This window comes from Balearica regulorum, chromosome 3, assembly GCF_011004875.1.
Source record: "Balearica regulorum gibbericeps isolate bBalReg1 chromosome 3, bBalReg1.pri, whole genome shotgun sequence".
NCBI classification, from domain to species: Eukaryota; Metazoa; Chordata; class Aves; order Gruiformes; family Gruidae; genus Balearica; species Balearica regulorum.
In genome coordinates, this window is record NC_046186.1 from 67,715,970 (window position 1) to 67,733,169 (window position 17,200).

Below are 17,200 nucleotides of genomic sequence, written 5' to 3' on the forward strand. Positions count from 1 at the left end.
ACTTGAACTTGGCCATTACTATCACCAAAGTGAGCTGGCAGAATGGCTACCACAGACTCTGCAGTATTCTCGGATTATACAGAAACCTCTAAAATTTGTGGCAGAAACTATTGTATGCATCAGTCATAATATCAAAAGGCACGGCTGACAGAAAAGAGATCTTAGCAGAGATTTCAAACAGCTTCTGAGAAATAGAAAGCTGAATAGAGGAGGACAGTTGATGAGCTGAGAGAAGGTGGGAGAATGTCTTCCAAAAACAGAGGCAAAACACAATATGATCAATCAACTGGAAGTAGATCATTTATAGCCCAAGAGGACGGCAATATGTTACACATTCAGGAAGAGATGAAGAGGAGTTTCTACCCACCATTTCAAATACAAAATGGATAACACAAGGTTTTTTTTCTTGCCCCTAAACTACTCCATAGCCAATGTGTGCTGACTGGAACCTAAAATTTCTCTTTCATAATTATTTTTCGTCTTGAGGCTTTAAGCAAGTTAAGATCTTGCATATTTGATGAATTTTAGAAAAACATCAGGAAACAAGGATTAATCCACAAAACGATAAATGCATTAGCCAAGGCTGCTGCTACCACACAATTCCATACAAGGTAAATATGTTTTCAAGCAAGTTCAAAGGCACTCATCAACTGGAAAACTAGCCAGCATTAAAAATGAAGCTAAAAGGAAAGGAAGGGCAAATATCATACTTGTCCTTCAGTCTACCAAGTATTTCTGGTGCTTGTAAATTTAAGATTCTAACAGTTATATGCTCAGATCAAAAATTCATCTAGCCTTGTATCTTATCTCTCACAGTGGTCAAGTGTTTGGGGAAGAGTAAGGGATCAGGATGCACTGAGCAGGCACCTCCCATGCACAGTCATGTACCTTCAGGCAAAAACCACTCCTTCTTTGATAATTGATAATTTGAAACCTTTACCTCTTAACACTAAAAGAAATATAGAATAATTGTTCCCTACTTACATTCTCAACATTGGTCACAATTTTATAGGCCTCTATTATCTAATCCCTTAGTCATCTCTTTTCCAAGCTGAAGGAACATAGCCTACTTAGGATCTCTCTGTACAGTTGTTGTTCAAAGCCTCCAATCGCCCTTGTTGTCAGAGGTCTTCCTTTCTAATCTTCCTTCTGAGATGTCATGCCAGACTCGCAGCATTCAAACTGTGTATTGTATCACACTTATACAATAGCGCTCACCTAAGAAGCCATTCTCATGGTTGCACTTGTGAAAGTTTCAGGAAGGAGGCATAGCTTCAAAGATAAGAAGTACTCGATATTTTTCTATGATCAAGGTGATGATCAGAAACACAGAAGGTTGTAAACTAGAATAGCAGTTTAACAGAGGAACTGCAGTGAAGTCATTAAAATCTTAAAATCAATGGAGTTACTTCACATTAACAGAAGCAATGAAAAAAACAGTATCTGGCCTCCTTAACTATAATCACTACATTTTACAAGTATTTTTATGTTAAACATCTGCTAGTTAACAGTGGCAAAAGTTTGCTACAAGCTTCAGATTACTATTCTTAGATACAAAAGCAAGAACTCGAGCTTTGCTCATCTCACAACTCCCTTCCCTTTTGGCCCTTTATTCTACTCTTCTCCCACTTGTACCATCCCATTTCCTTTCACACTGTTCATTATTTCAACTGTTTCTACACGCGTAATCAGTGCACAACCACTTTCACTCTGCTTTCAGAATGTAACCATTCTCGTTCAGATCTCTACAAAACAAGCTTCTACCAAGCCAAAATCCTACTGGTTGTCATTGCTAGCTTCTCAGACCACTTTCTACCTACTCTATAGATTAGTTTTTTACCACTCTCCTAGGAGTTTTATAACTGCAAAATACCCAGAGAGAGGAGGTGAAACTATTGTTTCTGAAAATGGCAATATAAGAGTTCTGCCTCCTAAAATCCTGTAGAAACACTTTATAATTGGGTGGGAATAAAATGTTGGGACTCGTCACCTGGAGTTCAGTCTCATCTCAATCTAAAGCTAATTCTTTCAAGCAGCACTGCCCCAATTCATGTAACATTACAAGGTCCCACAGTAATTTCCAGTTCAGATCAGAACAGCTGCATGTGGGCATCTTAATTCTGGCACTGGAACCTGAGAGAGCTCTTTAGCAACCTAGAAATGTCAGAGGGCACTCTTCATCTCTTTAGCCAGGCTATACGTTTCAAGAAGCAGCTTTAAGTTTCGGGGTTATTGTAGCAATACAACCTTTAAGATGAAAGCATTTATCACGCTGATAGTCCTGCTGGCTGAACTCCTGCTGAAGTTGTAAAAATGTCTAATGGTGTTATCATCCATAACACTACTCAAGTTATAAATGCCACACTCAAGTTACTTATGTCAGATGAATAAAACTCTCTTGACCTTCAGAAAAAAGGTCGAGCCACAGGGTACACCTGAAGGATTCAATGGAGAAATTAAAAGGTTGTATTTCAGATGCCTAAATTCATATTTTTCTAGGAGGTCTGAGGGAATGTTGGAAAAATGTAATGAACAAGTTACTGCAGTTTGTTAAACCTTCAATACAAAAACTAAACGATAATAATAGTAATTAAAAAAAAATCCCAAGTACTTATTCTGAAGTGGTTCTTTGGCCCCTTGTTCTTCACTTGTCTCATCTCCTCTCCTTTCATACTGTTCAACTGTTTGTACATGCATTACCACTGGTAGAATTGCGTTTGTAGAATTAGGCATTATCTGATAATAAAATACCTAAAATACCCAATACATTCAAAGTGTGAGTCAGTTACACAACATAAATACATTATTTCTTTACAAAACATATTAAAAGTAGTGAATCCTGCACTATAACGAAACTGTGGCTGATTAAAGGTCATACAAATGCAGAGCAGTCTTCAACGGTGCCCTGATGCTGTATGCTTTGAAGGGAAAACTGTGATAAAGAGCACTGGGATAATTCACAGTTTTCTAAACACATCAAGAGCTGAAAGTTGGGTTCAGTCCTGAAATATGTGTCTGGGTTCTTCATGAAATCCAAGCTTGTGGCGATTCCTAGTTATTATAACAAACCCAAATACCGGAAAAACACCCTTCTCTGAAATCCACTGACCTCTTAACCTCTGTGGCAACTTGTGACAAATTTCAGAAGCTAGTTTTGGTAAATAAAAAGGGTTTTCATCTAAAGGTTTTTCAACTAAAATTAGTTTTAAAACTATTATCCGTGAAACTATCATTCAAGATTGCAATCCCCTTAACTGCCCAAGATTTCAAAGACTCTTCGATTAGCAGTCTGAAATACACCAATTCCTAAAAGACATGGTAATCAAAACATGGGGTATTCTGCTCTGAAGTATTTGTCTCATGAGGAGGTGAATATCAGAACAGTCAAGAGCTAAAAAATTCAGTCCAAGAAGAACAACTCGAACCTGTTCAGTGCCTTTGCTATGTGCTGATCTGTCACTACTCCTGTAAGATCCATAGTGATGCTGTAATGTGTCTGGACCAGATACAGTCCTAGCAGAAAATGGTTTGGCAGCACCGAGATCAACAGAGCTACAATGGAGCGACCAAAGACCCGCTGCACTGAAGGTCCAGCTCAGGAGGCTAATTACTTTGTAAGAGAACTATAATTTACTGACAGTGATGTTAGTTTTGCACAAAACACATTTAGTTGCTGTTTAATTTGGTTTAATGTAAGTAAATTGAACTGATCAACAGTAAGAATGTTCAAGCCTTATGTTAATTTGAATATACTAGCCCAGCAGGAAAGGAGGAGATCCTGCCATCTCACCATAACTGATTATATGCAGTAGCTGAGAAAATGAAATTGTTATGATTTATAGACTTAAGTGAATGAAGCTGTGCTGATTTACATCTGCAGGGAACCTAGCCACTGTCCATTCCTGCACCTTTGCCTGTCCTCATTGTCAAAGAAGCTTTCCAGAACTACAGTCACTTTGATTTTTATAATAACCAAGGATAATCCAATCCCAGCAATAACGTATTCAATAACCTGATGTATATATGAGGTGTAAACCCAGAATTATTTCCAATTTCAGGTTTTGGTTGTACAAACTGAATGGTCAATACTTTTACAGAAAAGTATTGATAAAATAAGATGCTCCCTTCATGACATTTAGTACTAACACTGAAGGTTTCTAATGTTGCTGGTTAAACAAAACTCACAGAAAATCTGATCAATATATTTTCGGAACATGGGCTGTTATTCTCTATCAATCAGGGCAACAGCCAAGCCTTTGACTGAAGCTCTAGTTGAGGTATTAGAAGCTGGACTTGCTATAGCTACTGGAAGAACTATAAAGCCATTGGAAGCTACTTCAGGATAGCACTTCTAATGTGATGCTAGAAGGCTGGAAAAGGAACATTTGCTTTACTCCTGTTGGCCCAGGATTTTTAAAACAACCTCTGACTTTTTACAAAGAATGTACATCTGACAACTGAGGGAAGTAAAACAACTCACAGACTCTGCTAATTAAAACAGCATTGAAAATGAATCTAGTAAACCCCATCCTAGTATAATTTATTTAAAACCCAAAATTTTCACAGCAAGTCAGAACTTGCCTTGTAGGACTATGTAAGGTGCATTAACAGATTGCATTTAAATTCCTGGATACACTGAAATGTTCTGAAAATTCATGTCATCTGTCATGAAATCTCAGGCGCTTAATCTTCCCTGAGCTGTTGCCAGTAACTCCACTGAGCAATTGTTTGCATTGTATCTACTCCTTCTCCCATAGGACAGGTGGCAGGTGGAAGGACACAGTGACCACACAAAGTTTTTCCAGGAAGTGACTGATCACACTAGAAAGGCAAAGGGTTAAAGGTGTCATAGAAGTTGCTTACTGGACCAGTCCATCAAACTGAGCTCTACTGGACATGAAATACTCAGGCCTTCTACAGCCCTAAGTCATGCAAATAACTGTATGTAGCCTGTAAATGTTACTATCTCACAATAGCAACTATTTTAAACAGCAGTAAGTATTTTAAACTAAAAAAAAATCACTTTCAATGACACATGCAAAGATACCTGAGGGACTAGTGAGTCATGATCTCCCTCTGGAAGAAACACCGTACCTAGGTCTTTCCAGACCAGTTTACACGTGTTTTGTGATTCCATGTTCAATTTTTGCTTTAAACAGTTGCAAGGCGCAGATGTAAACGTTATTTGCACATTTCTTGAATATTCCTAAATCCTTTTCTAAATGTATTGCAGAAAAATAGTACTGCCCTTCAAGCCTCAGGACAGAGACATGATTATTTCTGCTAGCAGCTAAATTAGTTCACATGCAAGATCCTTCATAATTTTTGCATGTACGAGTTGGACAGAGGGACTTGCTGCATTTCAAACTAATCTCTTCCAGTATCCCCTTTTAATTTCCTCAGACTCAGTGAGGAGTCTCTTAACACTGAAGTAGTAGCCCAGGGCAGAAAACCATGAATGATCTCACAAAACCTTACGCTTTTGGTTTTTAACATTCTCCAGGGATGTACTTCCAAAATTTGAAGGATTCCTCTACCCGCTTTGCAAACATTGCTCTTTCAGCATTTTGTTTTGCTCTTTGCTTCATGGTACCTTTTCTGTGTGGCACACACGTCTGCTGAAACCTTGCTGTCGTTGTACCAGGCAGTACGAAGGCTGCCACTGACAGCTTACCCTGTGTGCCTCTGCATTTGCAGCCGCCTCGTCCAACGTTCTGGTTCACTGACATTCCCCTTTTCAAAGCTGAGACCTGTCTTTATGCATTTTCCTTCAGCCTCCCGCCTCATCTCCCTCCAAAGAAAAAAGTTAGCACTGCACCTCAGAAATGACATTGTGAAAAAATGCTAATAAGGCCAACTGCGTTTGCATTGTCAGAAGCTGCTGAGCAGTTCAAGGAAGCTGAATTAGTTCTGTTTGCCCTGATTTAGCCATCTGGACAAACATTAGCATCATGATAGGAACAACTTCACAGTTGTCACCATAATGCCATCATAATAATAAAGATAAATCTATTTTGCTGATCCACAATTAACTGAACTACAAACTGATTAATATACAAAATGATAGCTCAAACTTCTATTTACGCAGGTAGGCTTAATACTTAGCAAATTATTACCTTTAAATATTTTCATTCATTAGCCAAACAAAAAAATGTCAGTCTTGCAAAGGCTGACTTAGAACATTTTGCAGTCCATTTAGTTGTGGTATTAAAATTTGTTTTCCTTGTGCTCTTCTCTTTTACTGTTTCTCCATCAGAAAGCAGGAGACAGTGCAGCAGCCACCTCTTAGCATACATTCAGAAGTAAAAGTTTCTTTTTTCTCAGTGTGCTATTTCTGGCTTTCCTTCTTTTTACCTCAAAATGCAGAGAGAGAACCAGAGAGAGGGAGATAGCTGCTCTCTTGCTGAATATTTTTTATTTCCATTAAAAATTCAACCACTGCAAAATGATTTCTTGAACTGACACAAAATGAGACATCATCACAATTCACACACAAGCTCGGGGGGAAAGCACTAGTTTTTTTCTCTGAGTGCCTTTATGCCTGAAAAAACTGAGAAGAGTTTTTGTTTCCTTTGGACATGAGGAGTTAGCAGCCCCACACATGGATGATACACCACGAGATCATCCAGCTAAGTGCACACACACAGAGCAGTGAAATTCTCATTGGAGACCATTAACGCTTTCAAAAGCACTGGCTTAGTTGCCTACTTCAGGCTTGTTCCTTCTCTCTCTTACAAAGTCCATAGGGTCTGCGTAACTATTATGAAGCCCTCAAATGAGAAGACAAAGTAAATGCACTGGAGATCTTGGTGACAAATCCATTCCATAAATATTGAAATACTAAAACCTGGGGATTCAAACCACACCGACTTTATTTCTCTCTAAAATAGGATAACATAGCTGCATTGCTGTAAATGAGACGCAGCCTTGCATGCCGTTTCAGGAGTCAAAAATGTAAGTAGTCTCAAAACCAGAATCTCAAGCTATACAACTACTCTGGACATGTGGGGATGGAAGCAATTGTCCAGGCAAAGATAATGTAATTTGAAAGCATTCTGGTAAATCACAGAAAGACTGATTATTATATGCTGCTGAAATTATACCTGGACTAATTCTGACTTGTGTATTTCCAGGGACAGACATTTCTATATTCTTTCTTTACTCTTGAGACATTTTTCAAGAAAGCATCCTATAACAATTAGATTTTTAAGTGAAAACAGTTGCCCCTCTATATAATGTTTACTGAATTAACAATATGCCTCAGTTTACGTTAGACGTGGAAAAGAGTTGTGTGGTTTTTTTAAACTTGTGTCAGGTTTCAAACCACATTCAAAGTAGTATGCAAAATGAACAAAAAGCCAGCAGCTGGAACACCTTCTGCAGAACGTCTTCTGTAGCTTCCAACATGGACAGGACTCCGAGCCCGGACCACTGAGCTCCCACAGCAGAAGTACTCTGGAACACTTTTCAAGCAGCACCATTTTCTGATTTCTCATTAAACTCTGCCAGGAAAGTGCACACAGGTCTACAAAAACACATTCTTCACATATATCCAATTATATATAGCAACAAAAACAACTATTTGGTACTGTTAGGTGGGAGAATGCTGTTAGTTTTACCAACAACCACTCAATCATACAAAAAAGTCAACTGATACACTTGGCAGTCTCCTGCATTGTTCCCAAGGCAGGCTTTAGTTATTTCCTGCAAGATATGTTGACTGCTGAAGCTAATATTTCCTTCAGAGTTTTAGAAGTCCGAGAGTTTCTGCTGGGGTTTTGTGATTTTTTTTCCCTAATTGAAAATGGTATTACTTAGCAACAGGGATCGCACACTCGACCAGTGAAAATGCAATACAAAGCAGTTTAGAAGCAATGTCCTTGCTGTTTTGAATTTCATAATACAAACCCAAGAAGACCCTGGGTTAAGCTATATGCTAATGGAAGCCAGCCCCTCAACTTCTGCATTCTCCTTCCAGGTCTCGGGTGCTGGCAGAGAGTCACTCTCAGTGTGGTCAGGAAATACGTAGAATAAGTAAGGTCAAGTATAACCGAGTCAACATGGAGATAGGCTGAGTAATAAATTGTTACCAAAATGAGGCACTGAAGAAGAATGACTATCCTCATAAAAGCGAGGAAAGCAGGGAAGGATTAATCCCTATTCAGCTGATGCAGTCGCCAACAATCCCTCAGTGTCTGAACACAGACAAGAAACTGGCTCCTGAACAAAGAGCAGAGAGCTCAAGTTGAATCCACACAGGATGAAACACTGATGGGAAAAGTTTTGGAGAATAAAGAGATACTGCTCCCACTTTCAATTGGCACACACTCTCTTTTTGTCAAATCAATGAAAAGACCATGTGATATCACTTTCCAAAAATACCACCTTTCATCTCCACTTTACTATGAAACTTGGCCTTGCTTCCCCCAACCAGACCTAGTGGAGAAATCCACAAATCTCCTCCTCCAGATGCAATCACTCTAATCCTCCTTCCCTGCACCAAGGTTTCAGACTATTCACAGGCTTGAACACATCTGACCCAAGTTCAAGACCCCATTTGGCTCCTGGTGGTCTTACTAACTTCCAAAAAATCGATGGATCAAGTCCCAGTCCTAACAAAGTTTACATTAACCACTCTGGCAGCTACATTTCTCCTGAACTGAAAAGACCACAAAGCTCTGGATGAACCAAAGGGGTCCTGGTGTCAAAGCGTTCTTAGCCAAGTGGCTCTGGCAATGGAATAACGCAGACTGTTTCTGAAAAAAGCTGTACACCTCTCATAGTTTGGAGAGTTTTTCCTCTGTAAGAATTACACTTCCACTCACATGCCTCCTCCTGACCAACTCACAATCTGAATGAACAAATTAAAGCAATTTTCCTACTTTACCTATGACTTCTCCTTAGAAAGAGACCAACTTCTTGCAAAAGGTGCCATTTTTCCCCCTCAACTGCCTAAAAAGTAGCATAAGTATGTGCTGCTACTTTGCACAGCTTCACTGCAAATCCTCATTTTTAGTATTTGCCCCTACAGCTGAAGCATAACACAGTGCTTTGCAGAAACACAGTTCCAAATAAGTACTCCCTGTCCCAAAGAACTAAAGACTTCAGGCTATATGAGCATATCTTTCTGTACAAGTGTCAGTGAAGTGAAAGGAGAGGCAAATGACTTCTTTCTTCCTGGCACTTCCCACACAGAGACTGGTCATGTTTCTTTTTGCGCTCATCTTTACTTTGCTGAATCAAACGCTGATGGTCCAAAAATGTAAAACAGTACTGGGTATAAAAATGCTAAGCGGACACATTAACTGAATAGCACAACAAGTCTTCAGCTCTCCCTTCACCTCTGGTTTGTCACTGCCATTGACATCCTTCCTTTCCCGAGGGGGGGGAAGATGTGGTAGAGTGCACAGAGCTTAATAAACCCCAGATTCTGGTCAACTAAAATAAGAATATTGTGCCCTATCCGAGTTTCATGTCAGATCAAGGTAAAGAGTTACAAGACACACTGTTGAGGGTGATCTGCACATCCTAGTACACTGTGTAACCAAGAACATGCAGAAATCCACTCAGCCATTTGTTTTTTGCAGTAACAAACATCAAACACCTTGTCTACAAGGATGAGCAAAACATTAAAACAGTTGTATTCCTCCTTTCAGACAGAGTCATTAAGGGAAAAAATTATTTGCAAGACTCATCTGAAACAGTGTTGACATGAAACACTGCAGGAGCTACTGAGAAAACATGAGCCATGATGTTGTCAGCACATAAACATCCCCCATGTTACAGCCCTCATGACTAGAACAAATAGCACCATCTCGTCAGCTCTCTCAGTGTCTTGCCACTACAGGCTGGATGAAGAGCATCAAGGGAAAGATTTGGCGAGGCACAGATGAAGCGAGTGGGAAGACGAAAGCACATTGAAGCATCACCTTGTTGCTCTGCTCCTTCAATTACCCGCTCAGTAACTGTGAAGTACTGACTAGGGCTTCTGGCAGGAAAATCCTTGCCTGGAATAAACCCACAGAGAGATGCCACAGCTCCTGAAGCTGCAGATGAACCTTAGAGACTCCAGGGAGAACACCCTTGTTCTCCACCCTCCCCAAAACTCAAGGAAAAGCCTATAAAGTCCTCAGCTGAGTACTGAAACCTGTGGTGTAGCTGCTCATTGCTAGGGAGAAAAGGAGAGCACAAATCAAGCTATTTGACTCTTTCTTCCTTCTTTTTGGAAGCTGTATTCTCAACAGAATGATGCACGAAAACCTACTTAAGATAAAAAGGCAAAGGAAAGACAATGCTAATAAAACTATGCATAGACATCAGGAAAAAAGAAAAAAGAAAGAAAGAAATCTATTATTTCAGAAATAGCTGCGTAATGCAGCTTTAAAACAGCCTAATAAAAAGAGACAGGAGAAAGAAAGGCTAACTAGCACTTAAAATTCACATTACTTTTTCACACAAAATCTGTCTGTCACTATTACGTGGCATCATAAAAATCGAGTCACCAAGCAAAGAACAAAAACAAAGTGTTACTGGCTTCCAGCATGTATAAGTATATAAAACAAGAATACAAAATCTCCACAAAAAGATTTAAATATTTTAAGTATATATAAAAACCCCACATATTTTGTCTATAAAAGGATGCGACAGGATAGTAAACATTCACAGAACCCTCAGCACAAGTGAGCAGAAATCATTAATTTTAATAGCAAGTCTGCCACAAAAGTTGAAATGGTTCTAAACATAGTCCAAAACATTCAAGACAGTTAAGCTGTGGTGGGTTTTGTTTATCTGTTTGTTTTATACAACACGTGGATTTATCTTAAAAGACAACTGAAGTCTCCTCCCTCTGTCCTCTTTTTGCATTTTAATGGTACTGCTCGATTATGCAGCATGCAAAGTTAAACCCCTTATATGCGATTTAACCATTGTCTGTAGTCCTTGTGGCTTGAATAAACTGCCTAGTTAATTAATGACACTTCCTCAATGCTATAAAAAGCCTCTAGCCATTTTACCCAGTAATCTGAGTAATTCATCCATCAATGAAAATAAATCTTTCAGTTCTTCCTCAAAGACTGTATCTTACAGTGCAATTCTGAGTGGCCCTAGTCATTGTAAACATATATGTAAGGTCATTTGATAGTCTCTACAGCCAGAATTGATGGGGAAAAGATGCAGTTTTACATGTTAAGACACAAAAATACAGAAATTCTCTGGCATTTTAAAGGCCCCTTCACATGAACCTCTAAAGATCCTTAACAGGAACAAGCAGCGTTCTAATAAAGACCAAAATAATTGCTTACACTTTCAAGTTTTACAGGCTATAATTTTTCTCATTTTGTCCTTCCTTCCCTTCATTCATAATAATTAAGGTAAATATTTGCCTTCCCTATACTGCCCTGGTTGCCAGTTTGTAGCTCCCTTTCATCATTCTGTCAACTCATTAGAAGGCTGTCTTCAAGAGGTTTTTTCCACACAGCTAGATGTCTGAGCATAATTAAACTTGATCAGTCGACTCCTGCAACAGCAAGGACTGCCTGAATCAGACGTGCACTACAGCACCTGATTAAAACCATAACGGTAGAGTAAATAGAAGCACAAACTCCTCATTCCAGAGCAGCAGGGAAAAAAAGACCTGAGAAGACGACAGCATGGCCCAAACAGATGCAACATTTTCAAAGACTTATAAATTCCTTATTTTTAAGACATGTTCTGGAAGCTAGGTAAGGCTACTATCCCTACTTTCACCTTAGCAGTTGTTTAAAACAACTATTTCCCTGAAAAGGTGGTAGCAACTGCAAATCATAGTCCACAAATAAAAATGGGATGATCGAAAAGCAGACTATACTTTAATGGATTTATTAAATAAATATGCCGGGGACTAAAGCCGCACCAAAACAAAGGAGCCTGAGAGGCAAGTTCATGAAATGCCTGGTGCCACCGGTAACCATTTGACAGTGCTTCTTGTTAATTAGCTCCTACCTCCTGGTGAGAATTGTGCCATAGCTCCTACCTCACGGCAGCCACTTCGCACAACATGGCGCCGATTCTATCAGGGACATGGAAGACACCAAATGCTTTATTAGCACACAGATCCCTCCCGACAACTCTGCTGGACCTAAAAGGTAGCACGCATCCCCTCCTTCATGTGAAGCTCCTTTCTGCATCCTGGGCTCCATCCTGAAGCGCTGCAGGCAGGGTGCTGCAGGCAGGGTGCTGCAGGCAGGGTGAAGGAGGTGAAGCCTGCCCCTGCATGGTGCCTGTCAGGGAAAAAAGATGCTGAAGCGTCTGTGGTTGCTATGGGAGTAGGGATGTCGAGCACTGGGAGCTAACAGCGTAGAAATTGTCTTCCTGCACAGCTACTGCAAACTAGAAAAGACTTTAAAAAACCCAACCTACAGACCTCCTGCACCCACTCTGCGTTTTGAGACAAATCGGTTTCATTTTCTACTGGTCTCTCAGGTTTTCTGCCAGGGTCTCCAAAGACCATGCAGTGCACACGGTATCTGTTCCTAACACTGTGCTTTCTTCCACCAAGACCAGAATTTTGTATGATTGGACACAGAACAGGCTGAAACTTGGGGCCCGTACTTACACATTCTTAGTACTAACGCTTGTTGCATTGTGATGGGACCACATACAATAGTTAATGTTGTACCCACTAGGATGGAAATCAAATTAGCTAACTGCTTGTATATCTATTTTCAAAGTAAACAGGAGGAAGTGTGCTGGCAAAGTTCACACGTCCTGTTGTGTCATGTCCTGGCCAAAGACAATCCTGGTCAGTCCCTGAATTTCCACAAATAAAAGCTTACAACAGGAAAGAGGATGGGGAGAAAACAGGAATGGGCTCTTACAGCTGTCAGAAAAGTCTAATAATTTACACCAGCTGAGATGCAGGGAATAAATAAATAGATTAATAGCACCTCTTGGGATAAGCAGGAATTAAAATATATTCATTCATTTTCATCCAGGCTTCCCTCTACTGGAGAGTGATTTCCTTCTGATTACCTTCTCATACTCAGAAGCAGCAACAGAAACAACCCTAGTGAAGTTCAGGGAATTACACTATATTGCTATAAACGAGGATAATCAGACCCCTCTACAGTTCTCACTCAGTTCTCTGACACTGCCCTTCTCGCATCATGAACAGAGATAAACCTCTTTAATAGGTAAAATCTAGGAGAAGCAGAGGGAGAGGATGGCCCGAGGGCAGCAGAAGTTGATAGGAAAACGTCACTAGGTGCGGAGCAAGCACACAGCAGAGGAGATGAAGTGCTGGAAAGATATTTTATATGACTTGTGGGCCTAGGAAAAATCCTCAATTACTTATTGACTTTGCTTCTATAATTATAAATAAACCCTTTGGCTAGATGAGCCAGAAGAAATTCAAGTTTTTCTCACTTGGGAAGTCAATCTACTTGGTATGTACACTCCCTCTTTGCAAACAAGAGTGGTACGACACCACAGAACTGTCTCAAGGAAGGGTACTCTCCAATATTTCAAATTTATTCTTCTTTTCAAATTTACTTTTCGTCCCTACACGAGTCCTCTCACCAGAAATTACTCCACACGACCCTGAGGAAGTAGGCTCTACTGCAGCCTCTTGTAGCCCTGAAAAAAACATTTAAAAAAAGAGAAAGGAAGGTCACACTCCTGAGCGATCCCATCTGTCTGAATTTAACTCAAGTGTGGCACTCTGCTCGAGATACAGAGGACCCAGTCCTGCAAAGTCTTCCTATTGTGTGTATTTGCTTATTATCCTCAAGAGGCCATTGGTATAATGGGGCTCTGTGCCTTGGCCAGACATGTGCTCTGGTTATAGTGTACAAGAGCAGGAAACAACTAAATGAGGTCTACAGAAACACAATGGAAGAGAAAATTAACTTCTAGTGCTCTGCAATACAAATGCAGAATGACAGTCAAAAGGCCTATGTATTGAATTAGCTGAAGAAGCCCATAGCTCCAAGTTCAGACTGAAGACGTGGGTGTGAACCATAGTAAAAATCTGCCAATGACCTTCATGAGATGATCATAGAATGGTTTGGATTAGAAGGGACCTCAAAGACCATCTAGTTCCAACCCCCCTGCCCACGGGCAGGGACACCCTCCACTAGACCAGGTTGCCCAAAGTCCCATCCAACCTGGTCTTGAACACTGCCAGGGAGGGGGCATCCACAGCTTCTCTGGGCAACCTGTTCCAATGCCTCATCACTCTCACAGTAAAGAATTTCTTCCTAATATCTAATCTAAATCTACCTTCCTTCAGCTTAAAGCCGTTATCCCTTGTCCTGTCACTACATGCCATTGTAAACAGTCCCTCTCAGCTTTCTTGCAGGCCCCTTCAGGTACTGGCAGGCTGCAGTAAGGTCTCCCTGGAGCCTTCTCTTCTCCAGGCTAAACAACCCCAACTCTCTCAGCCTGTCTTCACAGGAGAGGTGCTCCAGCCCTCTCATCATATTTGTGGCCCTCCTCTGGACTTGCTCCAATAGGTCCATGTCCTTCTTATATTGGGCACCCCAGAGCTGGACACAGGACTCCAGGTGGGGTCTCACCAGAGCAGAGTAGAGGGGGAGAATGACCTCCCTTGCTTCTTTTGATGCAGCCCAGGCTATGGTTGGCTTTCTGGACTGCAAGCGCATATTGCTGGCTCATGTTGAGCTTCTCATCCAACACTCCCAAGTCCTGCCCAGCCTACAGTCCTGCTTGGGATTGCCCTGACCCACGTGCAGGACCCTGCACTTGGCCTTGCTGAACTTCATGCAGTTCGCACAGGTCCACCTCTCAAGCCTGTCAAGGTTCCTCTGGATGGCATCCCTTCCCTCCAGCATTTCGATCACACCACACAGCTTGGTGTCATTGACAAACTTGCTGAGGGTGCACTCGATGATACTCTCCATGTTGCTGACAAAGATGTTAAACAGCGCCAGTCACAAAGATGTTAAACAGTGCTGGTCTGACGCATCATCTGACGGCATATACCGAGAAAGTGCTGCAGTCAACTAGATTGTATCAACTGTCCTATGACTCACAGTAAGTTTGTCCCCAACACACAAGGAGAACTCAAGAAATCCTTAAAAACAACAGAGCCACAAGAATAATTACACCATTCTCTTCCTAAAAGAAAATGCAGCGCAGTTGCATCTAGTATTAATAAAATCAGCCAATAACTTCCTCAGGTCAAAGCACATACCAAATCAGTTAAAAGACAGAAATATATACGCTCATCTTCTGCAAGACTGTACCCTGGCCATCTTTCTAGCTCTCATCCCATCTCTACGCTCTCAAAAGGCTTTGGGAAGTATTAACCACGGAGTTTCAATCACAGGTGGCATGAGCCACTACTTCAGGTGCTTTACTTAGAAGCCGACGTCAGCATAGAAAGGACATTAAAACCAGAGGCCATACACGCTCTGTCAAACAAGAAGATGGCTGGCACTACTGTAGCTCCAACCATTTCTTGCCTCCAACAGAAAGATGGCGGTAGGAAATTACTCTCCTCTTGCAGAGCTGTCACAGAGCCATGGTGAGGAGTGACAGAGGTGACAGCCAACTGGTGTTGAACAGACAGGAGGAAAAGATGGAAAATGAGTCTTGAAGAAAAGAGGAGGATGCATGCAGCAGAGGACTGAGGGAGAAGGTTAAGAGAACTGAAGAATGAGGTGACCAGACAGGCTGTATTGAGCACATTTTTATCAGGACAATAGAAAACTGATACTTAACAATACATCCCCCTTGGAAATTTAACTTTCCAAGTTAATTGTGTTAAAGGTCATGGGACCATAGAGCGTAACGTTTTCCACGAATACTTTCATTAGCAATTTTCATGGTGCCAGAGGGATGACGAAAAGAATAGTATGAATTATAAATCTAAATTTTGACATTTATCTTTCACTCACTGTACAGACAAACAGATTACATTAGGCAACAGGGAAGATGCTGAAGCTACTCTAGACTAGAACAATATTTTGTTCTCATTTGCACAGATAGAAATCAGGAGAGAAATTAGATAAGGAGATAAGCTAGTAAGGGTATCCATTTCTGTATGTGCTTATTTGTGTGTAATATATACAATGTCCTTTCCCCTCCAATTTTCTATTTTTAGTTTGAACTGAGCATAGTCTCTCGCCTAGAACCTCAGTGAATCATATTTCCTTGTGCCTCCAAGGACAAAAACGTCTAAATACGTATTATAGGATTGCTTCCTTCCACCAGCTCCAGAGAAGAGTACAAAGATCCATCATCACTTAACATGCACACCCCATAGTAAGGAGAACAGTGCAGTGCAACAGCGAGCTCATGGCTGGTTTTGGTCTCTGTTTCAGTGAGTTTGTCAGCAGCAGAGTCTCATAACTCAAGCAAGTGACTTTCACCCAGATGGAATTGGCCATTATGTTCAAATGCGCTTATCTGGACACTGAACAAGTGTTTGTTTTCTGTAGTAAGCACTATGGAACATCCAGATTAGAAAGTACAAACATATTGGCTAAATTGAAGGTAGTCAGTCACCCCAAATTAAACACTCAAGTGAAGATATTTCCAAATACAGCAGCAACAACTGAGTATCGCACAAATGGGGTAGCCTCATGTTTAAAACATAGGAACGAGAGCTATTAGATCTTAGTTTCCCCTCCTACTTCTGCAGCTTGTCTTCTCCCCTTGATCTTCAGTAAATTATTTATTGTCAAGACTTACATTTCCCCAGATTAAGAAAGAGGCAGTTAGACTCCCTGGCTTTAAAGAGCAGTGCTGCAATAATTAATTCATTATTCTTTGCAGAGCACTCTAAAATTATTAGAAGCTGCTGCAGAAATGCATATTATTAGTGGTATTATATTCCACTAGCAATTCCCAAAATAACTGTATCTTGTATGGATTTATAGTATTCTAAATTAAAGTCAGTGGTACCTTGAGCGTTGAACCAGTACCTTTTCATGGTGGTGTAAAATGAAGGAAGGTAAAGAATCCAGTTGTGATCATAACACAGTTTCTCTTTGCCCTGTTCTACACCCATCATTTCTTTCAGTATTATATGAGACACACATTAACCATAATGACAGCAAGCATGTAGAATGAAAGACCGTTCTAGTAAGATCAACAGTGGATGGCAAAGGGCCTTCGTACATTCTGCAAATGAAACCTGTGGGCTAGCTCGAGCCCTGCTATAAATGGTGGTGTGACTGATATCAGGTGCTTCATTAGA

General features: G+C 40.6%; 2 protein-coding genes across 5 annotated transcripts in view; one reads left to right on the plus strand and one right to left on the minus strand.

The window, feature by feature from the left end:
* Window positions 1–17,200, plus strand: part of SERAC1 (serine active site containing 1) — a 379,919-nt gene that overhangs the window by 210,214 nt on the left and 152,505 nt on the right. The gene's annotated exons all lie outside the window — the stretch shown is intronic.
* TULP4 (TUB like protein 4) overlaps window positions 1–17,200 on the minus strand; it is a 161,761-nt gene that overhangs the window by 40,381 nt on the left and 104,180 nt on the right. The gene's annotated exons all lie outside the window — the stretch shown is intronic.